This window comes from Fundulus heteroclitus, chromosome 19, assembly GCF_011125445.2.
Source record: "Fundulus heteroclitus isolate FHET01 chromosome 19, MU-UCD_Fhet_4.1, whole genome shotgun sequence".
NCBI lineage: Eukaryota > Metazoa > Chordata > Actinopteri > Cyprinodontiformes > Fundulidae > Fundulus > Fundulus heteroclitus.
The window spans coordinates 24,686,251-24,704,160 of NC_046379.1; the positions used below are offsets into that span (position 1 = coordinate 24,686,251).

General features: G+C 43.8%; 1 pseudogene; it reads left to right on the forward strand.

Moving 5' to 3' along the window:
• Positions 1–838: 838 nt before the first annotated feature.
• Positions 839–15,535, forward strand: LOC118566926 (annotated as a pseudogene).
• Positions 15,536–17,910: the final 2,375 nt, after the last annotated feature.

The window sequence follows — 17,910 nt, forward strand, 5'->3', positions numbered from 1 at the left end:
CAAGCAGCTCTGATGCTAAGTGAAAGTATTGAAACCACTATTACTAAATGCAGTAATACCACAACAACGGGTTTATCACAAACCTTTTGTAGTTTTGTCATCTGAACTGCACTAGTGACTACCTAAAAAAGTAAAACCTACTAATTACATGTGATATGAACAGTCTCTTATTTAGAAACATCATGTACGTAATAATAACCATATTGATCACATTGCTTTGTTTACCACAGAATAAAAAAAAAAACCCTTAATGTTAACCCTGTCCTTTGACAGGAGCTCCTCAGTTACTTTCATAATTGATGTATCGGTTATTTTAAATTGATGCATGCAGGAGTCTTCTGTGTTTTACAACCCTTAAAGGAGTTATTAGGATGTTTTTAAATTACGTTTTCTTGGCACAAACACGAGAACAACTGTAGGCTTTTCAAAAGGCCCCCAGCACCTTAAAGTCTGCTTTTTCACACATAAGCTTTGGTTGTCACTTACATACCAAAAGCTTGAAAAAAAGTGCGAGACTGTCACTGTCTGATTGTTTTCGAGAACATGAGAGCCTGATTGAAGACGATGGATCAGGGTAAGTTGTTTTATATAGTGAAGTCAGAGTCTCTTGTCATATTTCTGACTAAAACACGCTTTTCCTGTTTGGATTAAACGCACCACACTCTTTATTCTTGCACCGGACAACGACGAGGAGGATAAATCAAAATGTATTGTATCTTAGATTATTTTTTCTCTGAGGCATCTCCGTGCTTTTTTCAAATACCAATAACCTGTAAACATATTTTGATGAATGTTACGAGTAAAAGCCTGATATGTATCCGTTTCTGCCCTGTTTTTTTTTTTACAGCAACTTCAGGAACGTAGCGAAGATCAAGATGACAGAGAAGGCCTGAAACAGGCAATTACAGCCTTGCTTAACCTGCAGTCCAGCGTGGAGCGCATATACGTCAAACACCAGCCTCGTCGTAAACCTGTGTATGTTCCCACCCACAGGATAAAAATCTTTTTAGATAACTAAAACGTGTTATCAGCTTGGCTTTTTAGTCGTTCTATGTCACGTTATGAGTTGGTGTATTTGTGATTCGCTCTTTTTGATGAGCTTCACTGTTTCCTCCAGCGAGGCCATTTACCGCCGGTACAGCCGGCAGGTCCGCGGCAAGCAGCTAGCCATCAAGCGAATGATCGAGATCCAGAAAAGCATCGACGGCTGGGAGGGAAAAGACATCGGCCAGTGCTGCAACGAGTTCATCACTGAAGGGACGCTTTTACGGGCAGGTGCCAAGCACGAGAGACACAACTTCCTGTTCGACGGCCTAATGATCAGCTGCAAGGCCAACCAGAGCTCGCGGCTCCCGGGGTCCGGCAGTGGGCAGGAATACCTGCCTCAAAGAGAAGTTTCTGCTGCGGAAGATCCGCATCGTCGACCGCGAGGGACTCCCCAGAGCTGCAGCACGCGTTCGAGTTGATTTTCAAAGACGAAAACCTCCGCGGTTTTCTGCGCACGGACAGCAGAGGAGAAGGCGAACTGGATGGCGGCGCGGATGGCCCTCCAGTACCGCTCCACTTTAGATCGCATGTTGGACTCCATACTGCAGACGGAGGAGCAGCCAGCGTCCTCTTAGACTGCCCTCGCCCGAGGTTTACCAGTTCGCTGTGCAAGACTCTGAGGAGAATATAGTGTTTGAGGACAGAGTGCAGAGCAAGACTGGGATCCCCATCATTAAGGGCCGGCCACAGTGGTCAAGCTCATAGAAAGGCTCACCTACCACATGTATGCCGGTAAGCTGTTGCAGTCTCCTCACTCGTGCAAAGAAAAAAATTATCTTTGTTGTGTTATTTCTATTGTTTGTTTTTTTTCCCCCTTTGATTTGTTTTAGATCCCAACTTTGTGCGCACATTTCTCACCACCTATCGATCGTTCTGCAAACCACAGGAGCTCCTCACCCTTCTTATAGACAGGTACGGATTATTATGGCAACTATTGAGGAAAAACGAGCTCTTCCTACTGCTGTAGTTCTTCCATAGCGCTGTATTCCTAGGTTTTGTGAACGTGCACATCTGTCTCTCTCACACAGTGTCCGTACCCCTTATGCGTGTTAAAAAAATTATATAACATTACAACCACAACCCTTAATGACTTTTCTTTGGCTTTAGTCTATTAGATAAACACGAGTGCCTGTTTTTTGGGGTTTTTTTTTTTGTTTGTTTTACAAAAAACAAAGCTTAAAGTCTAACTCTTGGACTGAATGTATTTTAACGCAGATGCATTCAAATAGACACCAGAGTATAGAAATGTATATTATATGTGAATTATGTGCGCCGTTTGGAAGTAATTTCGATAAAACTTGCTGTATAAGCGAAAAAGCCTGAACATTCTTCAATCGGGCTGCTCCAGAATGTGACGTCACAAACAGAACGAGTACCGTGCATCCGGCTGCTAACACTACGGCTTTCGCTACCGATTTATTAAATTTAATTAAATGTCAAACCAACTTCACCGCGGTCTGCACTACAGCCACCAACTACGCACCTAGAAGGCATTTTATTGTGGACTTAGTTCGGCGATTTTTTTTTTTTTAAAGCGCTTGCTCAAAGTAGACATGGATCAGCAGATTTGGTGTGTGAAAGAAGATACTGGAAAACATCCATATGTCCTTGTCCGCCGTACCGGTTGTACAACATAAACGCCTGTGTGTTTCTGTGCAAGTTCGCTTCGCGCATTCTCGGTGTTCTTGAACTGACGTCACACATCAGAAATGGCTGATCGTAAACGGAGGCAGCACTCAAACGCGGAATACCATAATCGGTGTAAAAAATTCGCAATATTTCATATTTAAACTTAATTTGAACACTTTTGATACTTGAATATTCAAAGTTTACCTTTTTCTGGAAGTTATTCAACGGTTTTCAGGATTTTTTTTCAGTCCAAGAGTTAGGCTTTAAACACATTGAAACGTCTGTATTCAGCCCCTCTTTAGTCTCGTATCCCTACATAACATCCAGTCCAACCGATTACAGCTGGGTTTATTTCAGACAGGTAATGACAGGTGCTCTGTTATGGCCCCACAAGGTTGACCAGAGAGCTTTATTCAACAACATGTATCACAAAGACCAAGGAACACAGCAGGACAGGCCTGGGATAAAGATTAGGATAAGTTAAAAGTCTGGTTAGGTTATCAGACGACATCCAAAGCTTTGAATGTTATGGTACAATCACAGACCTGCCGAGAAATGGCCGTCCATCTTAAATAACAGGGTGGGTAGGGAGACGATTTAGCAGAGAAGCAGACAAGAGACCAACGGTATTTCTGGAGGAGCTCCAGAGATCCGTAACTCGGGTGGGAGAATCTGCCGACAGGACGGCGATTAGCGGGGCCGTCCACACATCTGACCTTTATGGAAGAGCGGTGGGAAGAAGTTCTTTGGCGAAAGATGACAAAAGGAAGTTCAATTTAAAGTTTGCCCCATAAATTCATCAAATCATAATCATGTGTTGCAATGAGCCAGTCAAAGTCCAGATCTAATCTAGTTTTTTAGCTAGATTCTGATTCCCAGCTCAGTCAGATTAGCTACTTGGCTAATCTGATTGATGTTGAGCTAACTGGAGAGTTAAATATGTCGCTAGATATGGCTAGCTGGTACAGATATGCCAGGAGAGCTGAAGCTCTAATTGCAGTGAAAGGTGGTTATACTACTATGGACTCCGAGGGGCTGAATATAATTTTACATCATGTTATTCAGGTTATTTGGAAAATTAGAAAACTTCATACATATGCACTGCTTTGTGGTGGTCTATGTTGAAGTTTGTGGTTTATAACGTGCAGAATTGAGAAAAGCTTCAAATGATATGAATGTTTCTGGAAGGACATGTGCAGGTCTTGAGGTTTCACCGATGTTTTCTCAGGATAAATATCCCTGAGTCAGGAAACGGTGACGATGAAGTGGCCATCTGGAACGGCGATCCACCAACAACAGCCGAGCTCCAGCGGTTCCGCAGGGAATACGTGCAGCCGGTCCAGCTCAGGTACGGCAGCCGTCCCGGGGAAGTTCCTTCTCCTTTTAGCTCAGCGTTTCAGTGAAACGAGCCACATCCCATGTATTTAAGTCATAATAGTCAATTGAAATAAAGTTCAAACCGATTTGAATGGTTCCCTGAATAAGGTTGCCTTGGAAGGCTTGATCAGTTTAAGACGGCTTTTTATTTCACTTGTGTGGCACAAAAACGGCTTTGATGGAAAAAATGTAAAATCAAGTCGAAATGTTTAGTTTTCAGATAATTGCAACATTCAGCTGCACAATTTTATGAGTGAGTTGCTACAGATTAAAAAGCCAAATTTTCAATGCTATTTTTAGTTTTCTTTGTGCTAGCACACCTAAATAAATATTGACGTTTTATTCTGACATAAGACTTTTTCTGTACTAACATGGCCTTTCACTGAGCAACAATGGAGTCTCTACTATTTTAAACGTTTGTTCTTTGGCTTTTTTACACTTGAATTAAGAACCCAGATATTCACAGTGAGTCACAAAATGACTTTGTTGTGAAAGTTAAATTTATGTGCTTAAAAGGGATTAACGGAGCCAGAGTTAATCATCTTATCAGCATTAAAACCTGAAAGCTTAGCAGCACAGGAGGAGTGAAAGGCAGCTGCTGTGAGGGATTTCATCAAGGAGAACATGAAAACATTGCTGTTAATTGTCATTTAGAGGCATTTGTGCTAAAATGTGAACATTACCATCATCTGGTATTCTAGAGATGCCTAAAGAGTAATTTTCCTTCTGTTAGTGTGCAGCGATATATTGCAAAAACACCACAAACACAGTTATATAGGATGTCCTGTTAAAAAGCAGGATAATCCAGGAGGTGAGACATTTCTCTTTTTAGCTGATTGGGGAGAAAAAACTGAAAATATTATTATTTAAAGTTGTATATCTTCTAAATACTTTTTCTTCCTCATATTGAACAGTATAGAAGTCATTTATAAGTTCATAATCATGGAAAAGGTGATTTTTGAACGTGTGACTCTTTGTATCACGGTTCCTCTCCAGGGTTCTCAACGTGTTTCGTCAGTGGGTCGAACATCATTTCTACGACTTTGAAAATAATCCAGACCTGCGAGTTCAGCTGGAGGAATACATCACCCAGAAACTTCAACTACGGGGTCAGTCAAACATCTAGTGTTATCGCCAATTTATCGTTGTCGGGGTGAACTACTCAATATGTTGCAAAATTGATTTTAGGCCACATTAATTTGGACTTAGACAACTTGATTTGTCATTTTGTATGCACAGAGTTCGTACAGAACGAAATTTTTTTGCATACAGTTTGTAAATTGCAGTAAAATTAAGTTACAGTATAGCCCTATTTCAAATCTCAGAATTTAGTGTTGGTTTTCTCAGTTCCATCCAGCTTTGCTATAACTTGGTATTTCCTCGTTCACGTGGTACGGTGGTACAACCCCCACATACTAAATATTGCGTTGTGCCGTAGTCTATTTATCAAACAAAGGGCTGTGGCTCAAATCATTACGTTGTCGCTTCAACATGGTGCAACAGGTGAGCCATTTTTGAGTCCTGTGGTTTGTGAACCCTCCTGTTTATCTGGATAATCTTAGTACCCTAACAAATTTAAATGTAGTTCAATTGCGGTACAGACTTTACGGTTGGCACACAGATTTTACATGCCTAGCATGTAAAATCCTACCAAATGTTTCATCCCACCTGGGACATTATGATAATAAGTTTGATTCCATATATGGTGCATCTCTACTAAGTGAGTTAAAATTCAACGCCAGACTCAAACCGCTGTTTTTGCTACATGGATTTAATCCAGGATAGACGTGGCACATCTGCACCTTCTGCAGTCGAATTGAACCCCAGCACTGAGATTTCCCAATGATTAGAGATCAGCTAAGAAACTGACCCACAGCAAACGTCTCCACCTGTGGGTGGGTCACCATTCTTACGCCCAGTCCCTGAATTTAAGAAAATATCTTATTTTCTATCATCTCCACGTTATTGTCATCCCTCCATCTCAGTCTTTTTACTGTTGTGCCCTTTTGTCATTACCGTGTGATGGTGTGCTTTTGAATGCCCGTGCTTCAATAAATGTTCTTTCTTTTAGGCAAGTCCATGAGGAAGTGGGTGGAGTCCATCACTAAGGTCATCAGGAGGAAGCTCCAAATCCAGTCAAACGGCATCAGTCACAACATCACCTTTGAGAGCTCGCCTCCGCCCTTCGAGTGGCACATCTGCAAAGCCGGCCAGATCGAGAACTTCGAACTCATGACCCTCCACCCGATAGAGATCGCCCGGCAGCTCACGCTCATAGAGTCTGAGCTCTACAGGTAAACGGTGGCGGAGACGCTGAGGCCGGTAAGGAGGTTGAGGCAGGATTCTGTGTCGTAATCAAAAAAACGTCCCGCTTGATGCGCAGAGCCGTGCGGCCGTCGGAGCTGGTGGGCAGCGTCTGGACCAAAGAGGACAAGGAGAAGAACTCTCCCAACCTGCTGCGCATGATCCGCCACACCACCAACCTAACGCTGTGGTTTGAAAAGTGGGTGCCCTTCATCGCCGCCACTTCACACGTCTGTCGCGTGCCTCTGGAACCAATCTGAATTGCGTCGGTGTGTTGCAGATGTATCGTGGAGGTGATGAACCACGAGGAGAGGGTGGCCGTGTTATCACGGGTCATCGAGATCCTGCAGGTTTTCCAGGAGCTCAACAACTTTAACGGCGTGCTGGAGGTGGTCAGCGCCATCAACTCTGTCCCGGTCTACAGGTTAGACCACACCTTTGAGGTGAGTCGACATGTTGGAATGAAACCTGCGAGGTTCGTGCTGCTCTTCTCAGAGTTTGTCTCAGGACAACATTGAGATTGCAACCAGCGTTATTCAGCGACATGTGAAAGTATTTAAACTCCAGTACAATCATTACAATCAATGTCAAAATAATTTCAGGGCTGATTTAACGTGATAGATCGGATAAAAACAATCCAAACAGAGTCGCTTGCTTTTCTTCCCCGTTCATCCCCCTGAGTCACAACTGTGCACAACCAGCAAGTCTTTAGGGGTTTAGCACACATCAGTGTTGTAGTCAAGTCACTATGCCTCGAGTCCGAGTCCAGGTTCGAGTCACCAGTGTTCAAGTCCGAGTCAAGTCCAAGTCATTAAAAAAAAAATCCGAGTCAAGTCCGAGTCGAGTCACTATTGACGTGTGATGTATGACATGAAGCAGTAACATTCCATTGCACTAATAACTCTTTCGCTGTAGTTACCCTTGGTTTTACTCGGTAAAACTACCGCTTTTTCCAAGTCTAAGACGTCTCCTAACCATGGTTTTTAAATATTGTTTTTATGGAACGCGCAACAGCGACTCGAGGTACGTTGATAGGCCACATATGAAGGATTTTAAAGCCGCAAGCGGCGTCGATCGGCCCTCGCAGCCAAGCGCACTCCGGCCTTTTGGCCACCGCCGCGGTGCCGGCCGGCGTTCGGGGTTCGCGCACCGCCGCAGATGCTGTTACGCATTTTCCTCGCCCGTCCACCGGGCGATTCCCACAAACGCGTTCGGCAGCGTTCCCCCATTACTCACAACAAATCTGGTGAAGATCGGTCGATGCAGCGAGGAGATACAGACGTTGGATAATGATAATGCATTTGGCCACCGGACCGGACTAAATTGTTCGGCGGGCCGGAAAATTTATACCGATTCCTGGACGGTGACTACAAACAGAAAAAAAACGGCCGATGACGCAATGAACGCCAGGCAGGAGAAAAACATCGACTTACCTTTCTATCAACTCGGCCCGTCATTGTTGTATCTGTTGCATGTGTAATGGCTGGTTGCTACGTGCGCGCTCACACTGTTTGCCCTTCCTTAGCGGCAAGGGGCGTTGCTCATGAGATGGTGACGTCACGTGCGCGGTACGACATTTAGATATTAAAATCATACATCAAATAATATTCTAATGACATATTAAAATTATAGCCTAATGATATTAAAAAAAGTCGAGTCTTTTTCTCAATCTCCGAGTCAGAATGATCTGAATGTAGGAGTCCGAGTCCAAGTTCGAGTCATCAGTGCTCAAGTCCAAGTCAAGTCACGAGTCTTTAAATTTAGCTAATGACTCGGACTCGAGTTCGAGTCTCGGACTCGAGTACTACAACACTGGCACACATAGATACTGTAATCTGACGAGCTCAGTCAGACTGGCTGGACAGCGTCTGTGTTCAACGTCCCAGGTTGGCTTGGATCTAAGCGTTGGCTGGCTCCTTCATACCTTGAAGATGCTTGGATCTGAACCACTGTAGCTCCTGTGTCTGTGTGAAGGGTGGTTGCGCCGCTGGAAGGTGAACCGCCCTCCTTCTCAAGTCTAAAGGTCACTGAACCCCAACAAGGCAAAGCTTTGGGATCTTCAGATCTTCAGTCAGTAAATCCATCATTGCTCAATAGAAATATAGCCTAACTGTACGGTCTACAAATGTAATGCATAAAAATTATTTTTGTGCTTAAACGGACAATTCGGACCCTTAACTTTGCGCTAATTGACAGAAAAGTTCAGCTTGTTGAGCTCGAAAGCGGGCGAAGTTCACTTTACTCTATTCGCCCAATTCGTGCCCGTCTCGCTCTGAACGCCTCGTTCACATTGCGGACTGTTAATCCGCTCCTGATCACAGGGATAACCTGTAAATCACTCGCTCCATTGGCCTTGATCGTGTTCGGTGAGAACATACCTTCACAGCGTTTACCAGGTTTCCTGCCAGTATTGCTCAACATTTAGCTCCATCTTTTTTACCACTTAGTCTGTCGCTGCTGGAGAAAACATCCGCGCAGCATCACGCTTCCAGCAGCAGGTTTCACTGAGGGGGGGGGGGGGGGTGTTATGGGTGACCAGAGGTGTTTTATATGCCAAATGGTTCAGTATTTGGTCTCAGACGTTCCCACCTGAGCTCTTGATCTCTGTTTAGGTGGGAGGCAGTATGTCTTTAAGTTGTGCCATAACCTTCTTGATTTTCATATGATGGACTGAACAGTGGTGTATGAGTTGTGTAACGTTTGGCATGTTTTGTCATCTGAGCCGACAATTAACCTTTCCACAACTTCCCCGGTGACCTGTCTGCTCTGTTCCTGGGTCTTCATGATGCTGTTTGTTCACTAATCGTCTCTGACACACCTGAGCTTTCACAAATCAGCTGGATTCATACTGAGATCACACAGGTCACCTTTCTGTTGACCTGATGACTTGTGAGGGCGGTGGGATGATACCGAGAAGTAAAGTCATAGACGGGAGCGAGAACATATGCACACCGCTTCATGTTTTGATTTTCGAATAAAATGGGAAAACTTTGAGTGTCTTTTACTTAGAGCAATATCATTCAGGGGATGACTAAGAAGTAAAATAAAGTTGAAAAAAATATGCTGAAGTTTGTGGTTGTAGCGTAGCCAAAAGTGGGGAAGTTCAAGGACACTTTTAACAAAGTATCAAAGCTTTTTCCTTCCAGGTGTTTAAATTTACGCTGTTTCTATGTATCAGAACTGATATTATTCTGTGTAAAGAAAAAGTAGAAGAAGAGGTGTTGGTGGCTGCAGCTGAGCTGATTGATTCCAGACATTAGACAGAAACCCCCCACCGCTCCTTAGAGGCTGAGCTTTCAGTACAAAGCTGAACTAAACAGCAGCTAAGCTGAACTGGGATTAATGTGACGCGTTCTTCTATTGGGAGACCAGCAGAGCTCCTGCATGCTGCAGCCACTTCAACATGTTTTCCAATAATAGTTAGAAAGAACTTTGATATTGTCAAGCAAATTGTTGGGGCAGTCCTCCAGAAAACATTTGCCTAAGAATAAGCAAAAAAAAATATATATATGTGTATGCATGTATGTTTTTTTTTTTTTAAGGCCCTTTTAGTTAAGATAACCTTATATGAATTTGTATTTTCCTCTGCTTTCTGTCCTGGACAGGCAATACCAGAAAGGAAAAAGAAAATCCTGGAAGAAGCAGTGGAACTGAGTCAGGATCATTTTAAGAAATACTTGGCTAAACTGAAGTCAATAAATCCACCCTGTGTGCCTTTCTTTGGTAGGTCCTCCACAGCATAACGATTCAAGTTTAGTCTCAATGTATTTCTTTATTTCTATATTTTATATATAATTGTCGTCTGCAGACTGTCTAGTCTTATTCTGTCTTTTAGTATTAATGAAACCGTTACATTTCATTTTGCTTATTTCCTGATTAATTGTATTTTTGGCCTTTTTGAATATTTCTAAATGTGAGTTAAAGCCGTGTGATTTATACTTTCTGTCCTCTTCCCTAGGCATCTATTTAACAAACATTCTGAAGACCGAGGAAGGCAACCCCGACTTCCTGAGACGCCACGGCAAGGACCTGATCAACTTCAGCAAGCGGCGGAAAGTGGCCGAAATAACAGGCGAGATCCAGCAGTACCAGAACCAGCCCTACTGCCTGAAGGTGGAGCCAGACATCAGGGTGAGCGTTCCTGTCTGCAGGGTCGTCGTCGTCGTTCAGCCGTGAGAACTCGTGTCTGGAAGGTTAAATCTGTGCTTCCCGTGCTCCACAGAGGTACTTCGAGAACCTGAATCCGATGGAAAACATGAGTGAGAAGGAGTTTTCAGACCACCTGTTCAAAAAGTCTCTGGAGATTGAGCCACGGAACGCCAGGCAGCCCGCACGATTTGTAAGAGTTTCTGTTGACGTGGTGTGCTTGTGTGAAAGAGAAGTCCTTCCTGATTGGTGTGCTCTCACAGCCCTGCTCATCTCCAATGTAATCTTACATCACCTGACTGAAATACTTTGGCCACATGTGTGAAGCGTAACGCGATGTTCTCTTCTGGCATTTCTGAGGTTTTTATTGCTTTTAGAGCAACAATGTTCTCACCAGCTTCAGCATCTTTAAACTTGATTTCATTCTTCTGAGCTTTAGTTTCAGAAGTGACGTTTTTGACAACCCTGGCTGTTTTCATTTTAAAATAAAGTCGCCTTAAATCTTTTAAAGACATTTTCGGCACTGTTAGAGGCCATAGTTGATGCTCTGAAAGACATTTCAAGTAGATGGTCTGTGCCCGATGGAGGACAAACATCTTTCACATTTTCAGGATTCATTCGAATCGCAACCCTGATATTTTTTACAGTGGAAGGTTTTTTGTTACTGATTCACAATTATACTTTTTTAGCAACACAGCTCCTCAGAAACAAAATCTAGTCTCAATATTAGATCCTGGATCTAATGTTTGGCACCCTGCTGCTATTAAGCATTACTGCGTGACATTAACTCTAAAATCTGCGGGAGAAACTAGAATCAAAACTTAAAGAAGTCATTATAAATTAAAAAATAAATAACCTAAAAAAATACAAATAACATATATATACAAAAATGTCTTGAATATTGTTAAGGATAAACTAATCCGCAGGGATAAATATGGATAGCCGCTCAGACTGAACTAATAATGCACAGTTTCTCTTGGTGTGTGTTTGTGAGACAGAAGCAGAGAAGGGGACGAGAGGCTGATCTGTCCCAAACCGCCTTATGGAGTTAAAATTTAGGGATTTATATTTTTATAGGCTGGATATTGGGTGTTTGCGCTGATTGGGTGGAGGTTTCTTTGGGTTAGACCCACCTGCTGCGGCGGAGCAAAGCTCCAGGAGCCTCCACACTGCTGGGCTCCACACAGACAGCGCTGCTACCCTGACTTCAACCACTGACTTCAACCACTGACTAGAGTCTGTTCACGTCACAGCTCCACTCAACCATTTCTATGGACTCACGAAAATCATAGAAAAATCCCATGAGACTTAAAGCAGGTGACATACACAGAGGGTTGAGGTTCTTCATCCTCTAGGGATTAACTACAGACTGTTCTCTGTTTACTTTAGATGTTAGTAAAACTCCTTTTCACACCAAATACTCACACACGTAGCACGATATCACCTCAGCTCCTAATTAATGACAACTACCAGCAAGAAGGCTAGAAAAAAACACCCTGAATGCTGAAGCCCAATCCCAAGCAGATTTTCATTCAACCAAGAAGTTGGTTTCTGATAGAAAATCCGACAAATGTCCTTTAAGACAATAAATCGATGTAAAAAAAAAAAAAGTATTAGGTTTGCAAAATATTATTTGTTCTCATTTACATTTCGAGAATCCTCTGCTTGTTCCCCTCATTCCCTTCCTCTCTGTTCTCAGCCCAGGAAGACCACTTATTCCCTGAAATCCCCTGGGCTCCGGCCTGTGCGAACGTCTACCTCTGGCACCCTGAAGGGCCACCCCGTGGCCCTGGAGAGGGATCTGCAACACAAGATCACCTTCCGCAGCATCGCTGAGAACGAGCAGGACCCGCCGTCGTCCGTTTCAGTGCCCACCTCTCCAAACACGCCCACCCCTCCGCAGTCGGCCTCGTCTGATCTCAGCTCGGTCTTCATGGATCACGACCTCAACAGCTCCTACAGCAGTGAGTTCATCTGTTAACGTGTTTTTCCTCTGTCGACACAAAACAAAGGGAGCTATTTTCTGTGTGAAGCGTTTTCTGTCATGCTGATATAATATTTTTTGGTAGTATTTCTACCCTTTTTAAAGCTGCAGTGGGGAGGTTTGAGAAAACCGTGGCCTTAACCTGACAATGTGAACCAGCACAGCTTACAGGTCCCTCCCCCCTGCTGAGCTGGCCAGAGCCAGATATCCCTCCTGGCCCTGATTGGTTGTTTCTGACCGGGAGCGGTGTTTATTTGCAAATGTCAGCAGGAGGAGCCAGAGGAGCTCCATTTTTTTATTTTTTCACAGATCATCTGTCTCATATTTCGCTGTCAGGACATAGTAACAGTTTTAAAGAATATGTAAACAAATACATTTTTACAAATGTTACCTACTGCAGCTTTAACGTTTTCCCATATTGCCATGTCTGAACCAAAACTCTGTGTGTTTTATCGGCATTGTATGAGATAGAACAACACATGAAGGGATTTATATGAAAATTTAAGGATTTTTTTTTTTTCAAATTAGAATCCTAAAAGAGTAGCAATTATGTATTTGACCAATTTGAGTTTACTGATCCTTGCGCTGCAAATTCATGTTCACAGACATGAGTTTGCATGTATTCCACACTTTTAGGGATTTTTACTTTTTAAAACAAAACAATTGAAAACAATTCATTATTGTTCCTTTCACTACTTATTATTATACACAAGGTTGTGTTGATCTATCACATAAAACCTTAATAAAATATATTGAAGTTTGTGGGTGTAAAGTGAAGGGAGTAGAAATAATTTTTCGTGGTACATTACCTTTTATACTAAGACGTTAAAATAAAAATATTTGTGTAAAGGGACAGTTTTAACAATGAAGGTGAACTCTGCTTGTTTATATCTGCATTTATTGATTTATTCATTTTCAAACTTTTTTGTGAGATAATCCTCTTTGTGTTTGAATTTTACAGGTTCTGTATTTTCTCTGCCTCCTTCAAGTGAGTAATCAGCTTTCAAAGTTTGATTGTTTTTCACTTAAACAACAAATGACACTGATAATTACAGCTAAAGCTTTTTTAATTTATTGTCCGTTTGTTTTTTTGCAGAGTTTCAGTCTGTCTCCTGCGGCAGCCTCCACCAGCTTGGAGAGGAGCTAAAGCCGCCTCCTTTACCTCCTCGGCGCAAAGACACTTTGTCTGAAGCAAAAGTAAGAAAAACACCTGAAATAACGACCATACAATGAAATTGTGAGCTTTGTGACATTGATGTGAAATAAGGTTGGGATGACTGCAGATAAAAGCACAAGAGAAAAACGATAGCATGAGGTGGCAAAAGAAAAATGAAGGAAACTTTGATATTTCACCGGCCTCTGGTAGAGACAAACAAAAGCACCTGAGAACGCATTTTGGGACAGATTTACACTCATCATACACGTAATGAGAGTTTAAGAAGAGAAACCTTTATTAACAGCCTGCAACACATAACGCCTTGCTTAAGAATTAATACTCAGCCCCTCTCCTACTCCTACTATCCACCACTGCTGTTTAAAGAACCGCAGATGCCTACTGCGAGGCTTATGAACATCTAGAGACTGAAATCTCTGATTCTTCTTTATAAACTAGGTTTATAAACACAAATATGAACACACATTCTTGTGGTTTTTCTGTGTTACAGCTGAGCTCAGTGTGCGACAGCCCTCCAGCCATCCCTCCCCGGCTTCCTCCTTTGCCAAGAAACCAGCATCGACCGCTCCTCTACAACGGGCCCCCCTTTGACGGCCCCCTGCCCAGCCCGCCCCCTCCACCGCCGCGGGACCCTCTACCCGACACGCCGCCGCCGGTGCCCCAGCGGCCCCCGGAGATCTTCATCAACTACCCCCTCAACATGCAGCCGTCGCCCGGCGGCCGATACCACTGGGACTTCAACAGCTCGCCCAGCTCGCCCAACACGCCGCCCAGCACGCCGTCCCCCCGCATCCCCAGGAGGGGCTGCCCGCTCAGCGCCAGCCAGAACAGCCTGTGTCCGCTCCCCAACGCGGCTCCGCCCGTGCCCCCTCGCCACAACCCCGTCCCGCAGCTTCCCAAGCTCCCACCAAAGACGTATAAAAGGGAGGCGCTGCAGCCGCCGCTGCAGAGCCTGCCGCTGGTGGAGAACGCCGACAGCAGCCAGTGAGTCCGCGTCGTCTCTTCAGCAGCCGAACTCAGAGCTACTGGTCCGAAAGAACAAGACTGCTTCACACAATCCTCCCCCTGCGTCCATCACACCTGCCAGTCCTCTCAGGGGATCAGTAGCTCCGCCTCCACCACAAAACCCTCTGTGCCAATGACGACCCCCCCCCCCACCCCCCACCGGTGTGCCAGCTAACAAAACAACAAGGAGCGTTAGCGTCTGCTGGGAGCAGCGCGGCCCGCTCCGAGTGAAACTCTTTACCTGACGCGCTTCATCTGTCCCACAGCGCCGCCCCTCCAGAGAGGAGGGGGGGGGGGGGGGGTGCTTGTAGCCTCAACTGTGCTCTCTCTGTTTCTTTTGGGCATTGACATCCTCCGCATTCCCTCTGCCGCTCACGGGGCGCTACGAGCTGCGAGCTCCTCTGAAACGGTGGCTGTGGGCAGCAGGTGGGCTTCGCTTTTCCTACTTACTGAAGACAGTTGCCAAAGTCTTATTTTATGCAGGGGGATAAGGGATTTTCTTTTTTTGTTTTTAAAGCAGTTCTAACACTAAATGAAACACTACAAGGAGCCGAATCCCCCACTTTGTATCTCAAGCTGTACACTGTGACTGTAAAGTAGCACGTCAAACTGTCTGGACTGTTTCTATTTGTTTGGGGTGTTTGTTTGTTTTTTTTGTTTTTTTGTCTGAAGCCTCTCCGCAGCCACAAAAATGTTGCCTTTTAAAAAAATCCAACGGCGGTGACCTCTACACCCAGGCTCCAGTCCTATTGGCCCTGACGGACACAGTAGCTGAGCCAAGAACACTCCATTTGCACAAGGTTTGGGCAAAGTCGGCGGGTTTTTGATTGGACGAATAAAAAGGGAAAGAAAGGAAAAAAAAAAAAAAAGCAGATCTCTGTGCAGCGCAGGACCAGAGGGAGGTCTGCAACGATATCAAAGAGCAGCGGGGTGCAGGAGGAGGAGGAGGAATCTCACTTCAGCCTGCTCGCCTCAAGCCGATGTCTTAAGCCGTTCCCTCGCGGACGTACACTGCTGTCCGACACTGTGCTCCTCTTTTCCCTTCAACTTTGGAAGTTTGCTTTATTTGTGTTGAAACTTTTGCACTGGACGCACGCATCCTCCCACCAAAGCTGGGCCAGCCTTCCCTCCCTCCCCAGTGGCTGCTCCTGATGCCTAAAACCTACGGAAAGAGGAACTTTTTAACCCAACTTCCTCCTCTTTAGCTCTCCTTTTTGTTTTTTTGTTTTTGCTTGAAACATTTTTGTTTTAGTTTAGATAGACTGAAATAATCCATGCATCACGCTCGGATGTGCCTTTTTTAGTTTGTTTTCTACTTTACAGAAATAAGCAAAATGGTGTCTAAAATGCTTAAAAATAAAAGTTGCCTATGTAATGTTTAGAACAAAGCTATACACTATAAAATTGTACATGTCTGTTCATGCCGTGTATATATATACCATGTATACACTAACTCATTTGTATAAAGTGAAAATCCTTTCCCCTCCCTCGGTCCCCCCCGTCTTATCGTACCGTCATCCGCCTTTTTCAGTCAGATATTTCATAAAAGTCCAACGCTGCTACAGTCGGCTAAAAACAAAAAAAAATCTAAAAAAAAAAAGGAAAATAAGAAAAAAACAAAAAAGCAGGTCACTGTTACTAATTTGCAGACAATCTCCAGTTCAGCCACTGTGAGTATTTACCAAGAAAAGCCATTCCCCCCCCGCCCCGGTGGTGCTTTAAAGCAATGGAAACTATCCAGTTTAATATGCCAAGCACTTAAATAGAGGCGTGCTTCACTTTGTACATCCTACTAATTGCCTTTTATCTCCTTTTCAAAGACTTTTTAACGCTTACGTTCATCAAACTGAGGTTGGAGTCGTATCAAAGTTGCAATGAAATATATTCAGTCACGAGTTTTGGCGCATAGCAATTTTTTCTTTTTGTTTTTTTTTTTTGTTTGTTTTTTGTGTGTGTGTTTTTGGGAGTAACACACTTTGTGCACTTTAGGCTGTACTGTTTAAGAGCCACAGTTGTCGCAGGAACGTTTGTAAATGTAGTGACCCTGTGCAACGCGGATCAGGGCAGCAGAGACACACACAAGTCTTACCGCCTCATTTTTCAGTCCCCCTCCTGGCTCTCAGAAGCTCCAGGGTGTCCCATCACCACGAACAACCCGTGAAAACAAACAAAGAACCCAAACTAAACGTTAAGCTAAAGATGATGGATGATTAGTCGACGTTTTCAAACTAGTACTGCAGAGCGACGTTTGGGAGGATTTCCATTCTTATTTCATGTGCGAACAATTTGTCGTTTCGACTCGTGTTTCTGTTCCATTTCCCAAGTTTCCCGTGTCAGTATTGATGGGGTTCATCTTTACCCCCCCCCCCCCCCCCATCTTCAACAAAATGACTATTAAGTTCTCTGTTGATGGCACTGTAACAGCTTGATCCAGCAATCGGTTTGTTTGATGGTATGTGGCCTTTTAACTGCTTTGTATTAATGATCTTGATGAGATTAATAAATCACCCAGTCTTATTTTGTACTGAACCACTTATTTCTCAAATTTTTCCTGCTTTTTATTTGTTTATGGTTTGTTTTTTTTTGGGTGGAGCTGCTGAAGTGGGTGTTAAATGAGCTGCAGTGGGGATCGGGCTAATTAGCCCAAAGGAAATATGAATGCAGTGGAAAAAAGAAACCATTCATACACCTCAAATGTTTTGTCCAATTAAAATCACACAAGTGTGTTTTGTTGTAAATGTGTGTTTTAGGTCGACACAAAGTAGCGCCTAGTTGTGAAATGTTCCTCCATACAGTGTTTTCCATGTTGGCTCAGTTCTGGTCTAGTCTGAAAAGCACCTTCTAACACGTTCGCTGTGTCCCGTTCCTCGTTTATTGCAAACTCGACCTCCTACGGTTTACTTTTTCATCAGCTGCTCTTATTCTTGCAGCTCTAACATAATTGAATGCAGTTAATAGCTGAGCTGTCGACGGGTTCTCTCACCTGAGCCGCGGATCTCTGCAGCTCCTCCAGACCTGCCACCGGCCTCTTGGTAGTTTGTTGCTTTCCTCGCCAGACCTGTACATTTTAGGTGTCTTGCTAGGGCTGCAGTTGTTACTTTATAAGTAATAACAATAACAATAACTACGCGAGATATTCAGAGCATAGAATATTGTCTTATAACCCAAACCCTGCTTTAAACTTCTCCAGAACTTTCTCGTCGACCTGTCTGCTGCGGTCCTTGGTCTTCAAGATGCTGCTTGT